General features: G+C 42.4%; 1 protein-coding gene across 1 annotated transcript in view; it reads right to left on the minus strand.

Annotated features, from left to right (window-relative positions):
• CPNE1 (copine 1) overlaps window positions 1–13,300 on the minus strand; it is a gene marked incomplete in the record, with an annotated part of 50,893 nt that extends 37,593 nt beyond the window's left edge. Inside the window, 1 exon segment of the mRNA XM_073606566.1 lies at window positions 13,120–13,300.
• Window positions 13,301–13,975: the final 675 nt, after the last annotated feature.

The raw sequence follows: 13,975 nt of genomic DNA on the forward strand, positions 1-13,975 counted from the left end.
GTATTCGCTTAAAAAGTGTAGGTACCCAACTTTGACTTGCAATAAGCCTCTTGCAGTCTGTTTACTGGACTGCAAATTAATGACTTATTATTACATGCTGGATGATAGGATTGGCAATTTACAGTAAAAAAAAAAAAAAAAAATAATAATATGGTAACTTAACTTTCTGTAGGTACACTGAAGGAAAATCATCAAGGACACTGTACTTCTGGCAAGATCAACAGGTATTTTCTGTACTTGTTGAAAAATGTTCATAGCATGAAAAACGCCTGCAGAATGAAAACTAATGCAGCTACCATAACCAAGGACTGCAATGTACAGTGAGGGGAAAAAGTATTTGAACCCCCGCTGATTTTGTATGTTTGCCCACCGACAAAGAAATGATCAGTCTATAATTTTAATGGAAGGTTTATTTTAACAGCGAGAGACAGAACAACAACAAAAATATCCAGAAAAATGCATTTAAAAAGTTATAAATTGATTTGCATTTTAATGAGTGACCCCTTCGCAAAACATGGCTCAGTATTTGGTGTCAAAAACCCTAGTTGGCAATCACAGAGGTCAGACTTTTTTTGTAGTTGGCCACCAGGTTTGCACACATCTCAGGAGGGATTTTGTCCCACTCCTCTTTGCAGATCCTCGCCAAGTCATTAAGGTTTCAAGGCCAATGGTTTTTAACTCGTACCTTCAGCTCCCTTCACAGATTTTCTATGGGATTAAGGTCTGGAGACTGACTAAGCAACTCTAGGCCCTTAATGCGCTTTTTCTTGAGCCACTCCTTTGTTGCCTTGGCCGTGTGTTTTGGGTCATTGTCATGCTGCAATACCCATCCATGATCCATTGTCAATGCCCTGGCTGAGGGAAGGAGGTTATCACCCAAGATTTGACAGTACACAGCCCTGTCCATCTTCCCTTTGATGCTGTGAAGTTGTCCTATCCCCTTAGCAGAAAAAACACCCCAAAGCATAATATTTCCACCTCCATGTTTGACTGTAGGGATGGTGTTCTTGGGCAGGATTCCTCCTCCTCCAAAAACAGTGAGTTGTGGCCAAAGAGCTCGATTTTGGTCTCACCAAACCACAACACTTTCACCCAGTTCTCCTCTGAATCATTCAGATGTTCATTAGAAAACTTCATACAGGCCTGTACATGTGCTTTCTTGAGAAGGGGGGGACCTTGCAGGTGCTGCAGGATTTCAGCCCTTCACAGTGTAGTGTGTTACCAATTGTTTTCTTGGTGACTATGGTCCCAGCTGCCTTGAGATCATTGACAAGATTCTCCCGTGTAGCTCTGGGCCGATTCCTCACCGTTCTCATGATCATTAAAACTCCACGAGGTGAGATCTTGCATGGAGCCCCAGACCGAGGGAAAGTGAGTTATTTTATGTTTTTTCCATTTGCGAATATTCGCACCAACTGTTATCACCCTCCTCACCAAGCTGCTTGGCAATGGTCTTGTAGCCCATTCCAGCCTTGTGTAGGTCTACAATCTTGTCCCCGACATCCTTGGACAGCTCTTTGGTCTTGGCCATTGTGGGGAGATTGGAATCTGATTGATTGCTTCTGTGGACAGGTGTCTTTCATACAGATAACAAGCTGAGATTAGGAGCACTCCTTTTAAGAAAGAGTGCTCCTAATCTCAGCTCATTACCTGTATAGAAGACACCTGGGAGCCAGAAATCTTGCCGATTGATAGGGGATCAAATACTTAATTCATTAAAATGGAAATCTAACTTTTTTGAAATGCGTTTTTCTGGATATTTTTGTTGTTATTCTGTCTCTCACCATTAAAATTTTAATTATAGACTGATCGTTTATCAGTGGGCAAACGTAAAAAATCAGCAGGGGATCAAATACTTTTTTCCACCTCACTGTTCTACATTTTTGTACTGGAGTCTAGTTCGGGTGAGTTTGTAGCACAGATTAATGGTTGCTACAAATCACTAACACCAGCGATCCAGTTAACGATTTATTTGCTTCTGTTAGTCACAGCGCTTCCTGTTCCAGGATGACAACTCTAAGCCACTGCCTCGTAATTAGCAGCAGCAACGTTGTCAGTCTGTCTTACAAGCTCCTTCAGTTGGCCATTAGACTCTGCTTACTGGATTAGAAAATAACCAAGTAAAGCTCGCAGGCAATATTGCTGCTAATGGAGAGGCAGTGGCTTAGCATTGTCAGCCTGTGACAGGAAGTGCTGTTACCAACAGGATTTCCAGGTAAGAAACTTTGCAACAGACTCACAAAAAAATGACAGAATGCTGCATTCACATCTTGGCGTCTCGAATCGGAATCACAGATTCTGCCAGCGAAATAAAAACATTGTGCTAAAATGCAAAATCGCACAAAGCATATTTCGGGTGTCATTTATTAAACGGCACCTAAAAATGCAGTGCACGGCAAACCGCATCGCGTGAAGTGTGTCGCCCGAAAAAAAAAAAAAAAAAAACAGCTCACCATTTTTAGGTGCCATTAGAACGAATGGCATCTGAAATGCGAGTTGTGCGTCATTTTAGCAGAGCATTGTGAAATCGCAGGCAGAATCACGGCGATTCAAAAACGCCCAGGTGTGAACGCAGCCTTTGAAATCTGTATACAGTGAGGCATGATGCTAAATATATTGAAAACTAGATTTTGACCCCTTTCACACTGAGGCAGTTTTCATGCGTTTTAGCAATAGAAATAGCGCCTGTAAAGCACCTGAAAACTGCCTCCCATTCATTGGAATGGGTGCTTTCACACTGGAACGGTGCGCTTGCGGGACGTTAAAAAAAAAGTAGGGCTGAAACAACTAATCGATTAATCGACAACTAATCGATTATGAAATTAATCGATTACTATTTTCATAATCGATTAATCGGTCAGTAACATAATGGGGTTAAGAAAAACTAAAATGAGCCCTTTATAGTACAAAAAGAGCAAATAATCACTACTGTAACTATTACTTTCACAGTTCTACAGTAAAAAAATGAACCCCTTGCAGTAGTGATTATCTGCTTTTTTTGTACTATAAAGAGCTAATTTTAGGTTTTTTTTTTTAACCCCATTATGCTACTAAACGTCTTAGACCTGGTTGCCCTTCAGTTCCTTTACATGGTTTCCTATGGAACGCGTTCACATCTATGCTTTTTTTTAGCCGCTGCGTATTTGGAAAGGGTCAGGGACTTTTTTTAACGCAAAATGGTGCTTTTTTGGTTCAATATACTTCAATGGAGAAGCTGCAGAAAAGCATGTAATGTGTTTTTTGCAGAAATTTGTGTTTTTTAATCTGCCCAAAAACAAGTTGGCCAAAAAAAAATGCAAAAACGCAAATCGCCGCAAAATCACGTGTGCAAAAAAATCAAAATGCACAGCAAAAAGCACTGCAGAAATAGATCAAAAGCAAACTGCATAGGTGTGTACTGAGCCTTATTGCTGGCCACACGGATCAATTTTCAGACGAGAATATTCAGACAAAAAATCTTTGTACATTCACTGAATGAAAGAATGTTTGAAATTTTCACTTGTTTTTAACATTCTGTTTTTAAAATGAAGGAAAACCATATACACCGTCTGAAAATTCCTTTGACCAAGAAGTTTTCTATTATTTCCAAATTGTCACCATGGTTGAAAATGAATGTTGATTTGACCCCACTAACAATTAGAAAATCGAACTAACGTTCTTAAAATGCCATTTTTCTTTTGAAGGTGGACATTGTTTGTTTTTTAAATAAAAAAAATTGGATCTTTGACTCTGATGATATTTACCAGATTCACCATTTAATAGCATATACAGTATATCTCTCCTCTAATAGTATATACAGTACATCTCCTCTAATAGTATATCTCTTCTGTCTGTTATTCTCAGAGTGGATTAGATATTTTGCTCCCTAACCATATAGTTATTTATATTTACCACTACATAGAGATATTTAAGAATAAATTGCCTTTTTTTTAAAACTTTACATATTAACTAAATTATACACCACACTTTTTTTTTTTTTTTTTAAGCTTATTAACTGATTAATCGATTAATCGAAACAATAATCGGCCAACTAATCGATTATGAAAATAATCGTTAGTTGCAGCCCTAAAAAAAAAGTCCTACAAGCAGCATCTTTGGGGCGGATCAGGAGCACTGTACGTTACCAAAACACCCCTGCCCATTGCAATGAAAGGGCAGCACTTCGAAAGTGTCGCAACACGGTTTTTAACCGCTTTTTTTTGGGGGGGGGGGGGGGGGTCTTTGGGTTTCTACACACTTTAAAGTAAACAAAGTCCATCATTTTGGGTTAAGGCAAAAGGGGTATTTTTTGCAAAGTGAAAACTGCACTTGCAAAGTCTATTTGCCTTTAGTAAATCATCCCATAATAGGAAGCGATAGGATATCTCTACAAAGTGAAGGGTATTTCCATCTAAAGTGGAAAAGAGAAGCTGCGCTGCTTGAAGGTTTTGTTCAAACAATTGCTTACAGGTAATAAATAACAGTTCAATTCTGATCCAAAACAAACACCAAAGTGAGCTTGGTCAAACAAAACGTGCCACCACCTTAAGAAAAACCTGCTTACCAGCTGGAAAGCAAAACCGGGCAGATGGCTTGAACCCAGCCAGGGCCTTTGCTTGTGCAGAAGATCATCTGGTAAACTGTAATTTGAATGGCTGCATAGATATTCCAAACGCTCCTGGCATCGTACGACTCGGATTTAGAGGCCCAGTACCCCAGCCATGCATAAGGAAAAAAGACAATCCATACCGTAATATTGCCTCAAACAATGTTTAATATAAAAAAAAAAGTATTGCCGGCCGGCTACAAACAAGAACCCGTCCTCCTAAGGAGGACTGCGTGGTGACGTCAGCATGTATCCCCTCCAGACGCGTTTCGTCATATGTGACGTTGTCAATGGGGGAACAGGTAGCGTGCTGATCCACCACCTTATATACAAATCACCAGACCTCAGACAACGTCACATATGACGAAAAGCGTCTGGAGGGGATACGTGCTGACGTCACCACACAGTCTCCTTAGGAGGACGGGTTCTTGTTTGTAGCCGGCCGGCTCTGCTGTATATGCGCGATTTTAACCTTTTATATGTAAGTGCAATACTTTTTTTTTTTAATATTAAACATTGTTTGAGGCAATATTACGCTATGGATGGTCTTTTTTCCTTATGCATGGCTGGGGTACTGGGCCTCTAAATCAGAGTCGTACAACGCCAGAAGCGTTTGGAATATCTATGCAGCCATTCAAATTACAGCTTACCAGATGATCTTCTGCACAAGCAAAGGCCCTGGCTGGGCTCAAGCCATCTGCCTGGTTTTGCTTGCCAGCTGGTAAGCAGGTTTTTATTAAGGTGGTGGCACGTTTTGTTTGATCAAGCTCACTTTGGTGTTTGTTTTCGATCAGAATTGAACTGTTATTTATTACCCGTTACCTGCAAGCAATTGTTTGAACAAAACCTTCAAGCAGCGCAGCTTCTCTTTTCCATATTCTTTTTGTGCATATCTCACAATAAGCTGCTGCTCATTGGACATTTTTTTATCATTTTTCATCATTTGATTTATTTACTGTATTAATATTTTGACTGAGCGCAGTTTTTTCCCCCTTTATTTCCATCTAAAGCCTGGTACACACTATTTGGTTTTTTTCCCGTTCAACCCAGCAGGTTGAACGAAAGAAAAAAAAAAAAAAAAAAAAAAAATTTGGCTGCGCTTGGAGCCGCTGTACTAACTATACGAAGTTAGTATATCGATCTCCCCCGCTGTGCAGTTGTGTTCTGACAGGGGGCGCCGATCAGTGCTCTCCGCCATTGGCTGAGAGAGCTGATTAGGAGTCAGTCGGCTGCTGGTTTTCCCGCATGCTCGTCCGACAGACCGACATACACACTGGCCTGAATGTCGGACGTTTTTTTTTTTTTTTTTTTAACCAGCCAATGTCTCCCGACATTCGGCCCATGTGTTTGGGGCTTAAGCCTAGGTTAACACTAGAACTGCTGCATAATCATGTGATTTTACATGTGGTTTTTTTTTTTTTTTTTTTTTTTTTGTAGGGAAAGGAGACTGGTCGTTAAACACAAAACGCACCAAAAATGCATGTACATGCGTTTTCATGCACGCTCCCATTGAAGTCTATGGAGCCAAAAAAAACACACTACACTGCACCTTTTCAAAAATTGCACTGCACCCTGTTGCATTGATGGGAATGGGCACAATACAGAGTAATGTGATTTCCATCGATGGAAGATGCAAGAGAAAATCGCATTAGTGTGAATGGGGTCAGTTGTCTCCAGAACAGTTTTCCCCAATGGAAGAGTTCTTTGTTATTCTTGTTCTGGTGGAAACTCAAAATTCTACGTTCTTTCACTTTTAGGCTGGGTTCCCACCATTGCGAATTGGATGCGGGTTCTCCGCATTCCAATTCGCAGGAGATTTTGATCGGCTCTCTATGAAGCTGGTTCACATATATCCGGTGCGAATTTGCGTCTTTTGGCCTGTTTCAGGTGCGAATTCAGCCAAGAATTTGGGCTGAAATCGCACCTGAAACGGTGAACAAGGATGCACCGGACCCCTGCTGTGAGCCCAGCCTAAGTCTCAGTGCTAATAGTCGCAAGGAGAATTCTGTCTTCCCAATGGAGACATGGACAGCAGTAAAAAGCTGACAGAGGTTCTGATTATTCCACACTTTATCCCAAAAAAAAAAAAAAAAAAAAAAAAGTGATGCAGTGACATACGTGTATTAGTGTGATGGCTTTTGAATGCCACCCCAATGTACTAAAGTAATACAGCTCCAACATGAGTTACAACACAGCACAATGTCTGGTAATGTAGTACTGGGAGTTGTGGTGCCCTGCGGTGTAAAAATTGCTGCATGTCCATTCGTGGCCATTGGCAGCCTATTCAGAATACATGGGCTGCCTTAAAGCAGAACTTCAGTCTCTCAATCAACATTGACCATATTTAATTCATAAGCTGCCATCATTAGTAAATAGATAGGAAAGTAAAGCCTGGTTTCCAGGCCTAAGCAAATGATTCCATACATCCCAGAAGTCCTCAGAAGAGGTGGTGGGGTTTTCTCAGCTAAGTCCTGTCTGAATGTATGAGTTAAGGGCAGATGAATTCCAGGAAGTAAATGCTACATGAATTATCTGCCCTTACTCAAGATGGCCACAGACGGAAAAGCTAGGGGAGGGGTTTTCAAAGTGATTTCTCAGCAAAATAAAGCAGAGAGACAGATGAATGAGTTTGCTTTGAATATTCAAAATAAATGAAATAGCATTTTTGGTATGTGGTGCTCAGATACAATGTAGTTCCGCTTTAACACAACGCATGCAGACGCATGACTCAATGAGCTATAATCCAGGTGTGTTAACGCAACATACAAGACTATAAAAGCACCGACCCTTTAACCACTTGCCGACCGCCGCACGTCGATATACGTCGGCACAATGGCAGCGGTGGGCAAATGGGTGTACCTGTACGTCCTTTTTAATCGGTGGAGTTTAGCGGGGGCGGGGGCGCGTGCCCGCCGCGTACACCATGGCCGCAGGACCTGATGTCCGCCGGTGTCCCGGTGATCGTGTCACGGAGCCTCAGAACGGGGAGATGCCTATGTAAACAAGGCATTTCCCCGTTCTGCCTTGTGACATGACAGAGATCACTGCTCCCTGTCATCAGGAGCAGTGATCTCTGTCATGTGAGTGGTAGCCCATCCCCCCCCCCCCCCCCCCCCCCCCAGGTAGAATCACTCCATAGGACACACTTAACCCCTTGATCGCCCCCTAGTGTTTAACCCCCTTCCCTGCCAGTGTCATTTACACTGTAATCAGTGCATTTTTATAGCACTGATCGCTGTATAAATGACAATGGTCCCAAAATAGTGTCAAAAGTGTCCGATATAATGTCGCAATCACGGGGGGGGGGGGGAATTCGCAGATTGCCACCATTACTAATAGAAAAAAAAAAAAAAAAAAAAGCCATAAAAACTATCCCCTATTTTAAACACTATAACTTTTGCGCAAACCAATCAATATACGCGATTATTGCGATTTTTTACCAAAAATATGTAGAAGAATACATATTGGCCTAAACTGAGGAAAAAAAATAGATTTTTTTTTTTTATAGATTTTTAGGAGATATTTATTATAGCAAAAAGTAAAAAAATATTGCTTTTTTCTTCAAAATTGTCGCTCTTTTTTTGTTTATAGCGCAAAAAATAAAAACCACAGAGGATCAAATACCACCAAAAGAAAGCTCTATTTGTGGGGAAAAAAAAGGAAGTCAATTCTGTTTGGGTACAATGTCGCACGACCGCGCAATTGTCAGTTAAAGCGACACAGTACAGAATCGCAAAAAATGCTCTGGTCAGGAAGGGGGTAGAATCATCCGGGGCTGAAGCGGTTAAAAAGGTTATTTCACAAACGTGTCTGGAAGTGAAGGTGAACAACCATAGCACTCAGGTAAACTCTTATGTGGTAAAGCAGCCAAATCAAACAGCCCCGTCTGTACACAGAACTTTGTATGTAGTCACAGAATTACAACCCAATACCTGAAACACCACGTTATTAATGCGGGCCGCCATTTCCCTGGAGTTTAACACCATAGATGTAGTTTATAGCAACCAATCAGCAATGGGGGAGCAGCGGTGAGCGTTTTTGAAGCTTACTTGTGTACAACAATTCTCGTTGCTTAGCAACCAGTCAGCATACAACTGTAGGGCCTCATGCATATGGGCAGAAAAATGCCAGCCTGGCATTTTGTTATGCCCATGAATGCTGTTGCATGTTATTAAGACCCCTTTCACACTGAAGCACTGCTAAAAACAGCTCCGGACACCTCTGCAGCGCTTTTTGGGCGCTAGCGGGTGGTTTTTTAAGGTCACGTGACCTTACATTGATCAGGGCTATAAAAATGCACTGATCAATGTATAAATGACACGGGCAGGGAAGGGGTTAACACTAGGGGGGTTAAATGTGTTCCCTCAGTGTGTTCTAACTGTAGGGGGGGTGGGCTACCTGGGATACGATAGAGATCACTGTTCCCGATCACTAGAATTGGGTGAACCCCAGTGGTCCAAATCATTTGGTGGAGGGGGGGATTATGGTGTGGGGTTGTTTTTCAGGGGTTGGGCTTGGCCCCTTAGCTCCAGTGAAGGGAACTCTTAAGGCATCAGCATACCAAGGCATTTTGGACATATTCATGCCTCCAACTTTGTGGGAATAGTTTGGGGATGGCCCCTTCCTGTTCCAACATGACTGCGCACCAAGCAAGGTCCATAAAGACGTAGATGAGTGAATTTGGAGTAGAGGAACATGACTGGACTGCACAGAGTCCTGACCTCAACCTGATAGAACACCTTTGGGATGAATTAGAGCGGAGACTGCGAATCAGGCCTTCTCATCCAACATCAGTGCCTGACCTCACAAATGTGCTTCTGGAAGAATGGTCAAACATTCCCACAGACACACTCCTAAACCTTGTGGACAGCCTTCCCAGAAGAGTTGAAGCTGTTATAGCCGCAAAGGGTGTACCTACTCAATAATGAACACTACAGACTAAGGCCTTGTACACACGATCAGATAATTGTATGACTTATCGTTCGCATTTTGTTGCGTAATACTAATATCGAAGTCAACAGTGCATTTTGCACTCTATGAAATGTACGATTTTTTCCGGACGGTTCTTGAAAACCTTATTTTTTTCTCTTTGTGTAGCTACATATCGGAAGTGATGTCAAATACGTGCGAGGCCTTTGTCTGCCACGCCTTTTGGCCATTTCCGTTCGTATTGTAGAGGCATAGTCGTGTATTGCTCTCCGCACATATCATCTGCGCACGTTTTTTCGTTCGGATTTTCTGTTCGTATGTTGGAGCATTTTCGCGGTAGGAACATGGTTTACGTTCTCCCATCTCCTTCCGGGTTATTTTCGTGTTTTCGATTATGCGCGGTGCTTGTCTATCGATTTTTAGTGGACATATACTGTACTGATTAAACGATTGTCGTTCGCTGGCCTATTGTCCGAGCAAAGTTTTTGTGTTTGTCCCTTCGGATATTGTTGGACGAGCTGTCGTGATCGGCTGTCGAAAGCTGTGTACTAACGATCAGACTATCGCACGATCAATCCGAAAGTGTTTTTTATCATCTGATAGTTCGTACAGGACATAGGACTGGATACACATTATACAACTTTTGTTGTTAGATTTCCTATAGATTTACCTTCAACTATGTAGTGCAAGGGCTTGCCTGATTGCATACAAGGTTAAAAAAATTATTTCACTGAGCAGCCCCCCAGCGCCCCAACACCCCCCCCCCCCCCCCCCCCCGTTGTACTCACCTGAGCCAGTTCGTTCCCACGCTGGAAACGTGCACACCCTCTCTGGCCAGGGTCTCGGCTCTTGATTGGATAGATTGATAGCAGCACAGTCATTGGCTTCCGCTGCTGTCAATCAAATCCAATGACGTGGGCGCCGAGTCCGGCTTTCCGTGTCTATGGACGCAAAAGCTGGACTCGGGAGCATGCCCGCACGGGTACCCTCAAGGTGAGCGCTTCTACTAGGTGGTTTCCCGATGCGGGGAGGAGCCACTAGCGCCGCCGGGGGACCCCAGAAGAGGAGGATCGGAGCCACTCTGTGCAAAACATACTGCATAGTGGAGGTAAGTAGGACATGTTTGTTATTTAAAAAAAACAAAAACAGAGTTTAGTAACTGGAATGCCAATAAATAGTTGGGGGAAGACGATTGATGAGGACATTTGGTCCAAGTGGTCGACCATGGTGCACAGGGGAATTTTGAACACTTCCCTGGTAGAGGCGAATTACAAGGTACTATCAAGATGGTACCTCGTTCCGGCGCGGATAACTAAAATCCACCGCCTCTCTGTTACAGGGGGTGTGGTCAAGAGGGTACAATGCTCCACACCAGGTGGACATGTCCGAAAGTCAAGAGATTTTGGATAAGAATTTGTAACTTTGTTTATTCGGTGACAGGAGTGGACATATCTAAAAATGTTAAGACAGCCTTATTTTCTGACCTTTCGAGTGAACTGCCCAGACACCTCAGATCCCTCATCTTTTTTATCTTCTTGGCAGCTAAGATCACCATAGCGCGAGCATGGAAAACCCCTCTGATAAACTTGGCATAGGTGAAAAACAACATTTCCTGGATCATGATCAATGAAAAATTAACTAGTATTCTTCGAGACCAACAAAATCGGTTTCAAAAGGTTTGGAACCCTTGGATTAGATATCTCCAGTCACCGTGAGGGGCGGGTCAGTAGCCTGGAGCGTGGAGATCGTTCGCACATTCTCCCTTCCTTCTTTTTTCTCTCTCTTCGTTTCCTCCTTTTCTCTTCATACAAACTTTCACTTTTCCCCCCATAGTTGGGTTCCCACATGTTTGATAGTGGGCTCTACATTACATTAAGCCCAGCTTATACTTAATACCTAGGTTTTCTATTATAATTTCAAGCTGGGAAATCTGGTTCCACCACATGATAGTCCTTCTACAGGGAATTTCACTGTTCTATCCCCCCCCCCCCCCCCCCCACATTACTTTGATGCAGTGTCAAAAGTTTTTTCACCTTAATCATACCGCCCAACATTTTGAGATGGGAATGAGGGACACCTACTAGCAAACGTATGTGCAATAGGACACACCCCCTTAAAAGGAGAATTAACCAAAAAGGTTAACAAGCCCACAAGGGCTTTTTTATTTTACCACTACTATTCCTTTATATTGGCTTTTAAAATTTACAAATGCAGCAGTTTAGATGAAAGGTTTAGCACTGGGAAACACTTTTTCAAAGATAAAAAGTGCATTTTATATACATCTATATAGATCAGACCAAAATGAGGGACAATTGAGGAGGAACGAGGGACAGGTGGACATTGTTCCTAATCAGGGACAGTTGGGAGCTATGCCTTCATGCATGAATTAAGGATGCATGAAGGTGAAAAAACACGAGTATTTACAACCCCTTTAAAAGTTCATGTGCGTGTAAGGGCAGGCGTCCCAATACTTCTGACAATATAGTGTAAAATGTAGTACTGTCTAAGAGGAGAAAAAAAAAAAAAGTTTAAGCCCAGGTTCACACCGGTAGCAGGAATAAAATCGTGTGAGTTCAGCTAAACTTGCGCGATTTCATTCCCGTATGTCAACTGACCAAATGGAATCAGGATTTTGGAAAGCTTGTGCTATTATTTCCTAGCAGTTAAATCAGGTTTTTATCAGTTTTAGCCCTGGTTCACATTACAGCGATGTTGACATGTCAAATCGGCAGCAATGGCACCGTCCGAATTGGTGCGATGTTGCATTTGCAGCGCAGCACTGATTCCCAAAAGTAGTTTGTGTACTACTTTTGGCGATTTCAGAGACATCTGGGCGGGTTGCTGCACAGATGTCACTAGAAATCGCACCCTGAAGTTGCCAAAAGTAGTACAGAAACTACTTTTGGGAATCGGTGCGGCGCAGCAAATGCGACATCGCATCAATTCGGACGGTGCCATTGCCAGCAATTGCCGCCGAGTTGACATGTCCTAGATTGTAAGCTCCAACGAGCAGGGCTCTCTGATTCCTCCTGTATTGAATTGTATTGTAATTGTACTGTCTGCCCTCATGTTGTAAAGCGCTGCGCAAACTGTCGGTGCTATATAAATCCTGTATAATAATAATAATAACAATAATGTCAAAATCGCTCTAATGTGAACCAGCGTTAAAACCGATAAAAAACGATTTAACTGCTAGGAAAAAATAGAGCACAAGCTTTCCAAAATCCTGATTCCATTTGGTCAGATGAGGGAACACAGACAGTTTTTACTCCAGGCACACACTAAGGCCTTGGTGTATAACATGCACTATTGGAGCAGGATGGCAACATAAAAACACCACTGCAGTTTGAACATAATCGCAACAAAAGTGATTTTTTTCCTAAACAGAAATACACAGAATCCTAAAACACGGATGTATAGTAAAAAGTTTAAGAGATCTCAGGCTGTAGGGTGTGTTTTTGGCTCAGGGTAAAGGGGGGAGGGGGGTAAATTAGAAACACAAGAAGGGGGAAGCTGCATCCTGCTGGGAGCAGACATTGCAGATTAATCGGAGAAGGCAGAAAGTTCTAGAGACCTCACATTCTATATTTAGCCCCCATGCTTACCTTAGAAAGAGACAAGCTGGTGCAAGAGATTGCAGAGTTTGTAGTGCAGCTGTCTGTCTGTCTGTCTGTGGAGGGGTGAGGCACCTTCCTTTCTGTAAGAGGCGGTTTCTTGTGTTCAGGAAGAAATGGCAGATAGGGCTGTCTGATCACACCCAGGTTACACCCTCCATGTGCAGCCCACAATGCTGCAAGGGAGGACAGGACACTTAGCTACAAGGCAATACATGTAACAGCAGATCTACAGACATGAGCAGAACTAGATCTCCCGGGAAGAAACAAACAAGGATACGGACTTTAAAATCCTAATGACGGATTCGCCAGACTAAATCTGGTCATACACTATACGAAAAATCGTTCGGTCATTTAGGCTAGATTCACACCTATGCATTTTTAGTGCTTTTTGCATTTTGCAGATTTGCATTACAGAACGTGTTCCATAGGAAACCATGTTATATGGACTGTAGTGCAAATCTGCAAAATGCAAAAAGCACTAAAACTGCATAGATGTGAATCCAGCCTTAGACAGTTCATTTGTTTTTTGGCCAGTTAATGGGCACAAATTCGATAATCGTTTGGGACATTTTTGAGCCGAAAAAAAACAGACAAGTTTGGAAATTTTCTGCCGAACGAACGATAAATTGAAAGGTTAATGTGTTTCCTGTCCAAACTGTCTGCACTAGGTATATTTAACCGCTTCAGCCCCGGAAGGATTTACCCCCTTTCTGACCAGAACACTTTTTGCAATTCGGCACTGCGTCGCTTTAACTGACAATTGCGCGGTCGTGGGACGTTGCACCCAAACAAAATTGACGGCCTTTTTTTCCCCCACAAATAGAGCTTTCTTTTGGTGATATTT

Source organism: Aquarana catesbeiana, linkage group LG12 (assembly GCF_042186555.1).
Source record: "Aquarana catesbeiana isolate 2022-GZ linkage group LG12, ASM4218655v1, whole genome shotgun sequence".
Lineage (NCBI taxonomy): Eukaryota > Metazoa > Chordata > Amphibia > Anura > Ranidae > Aquarana > Aquarana catesbeiana.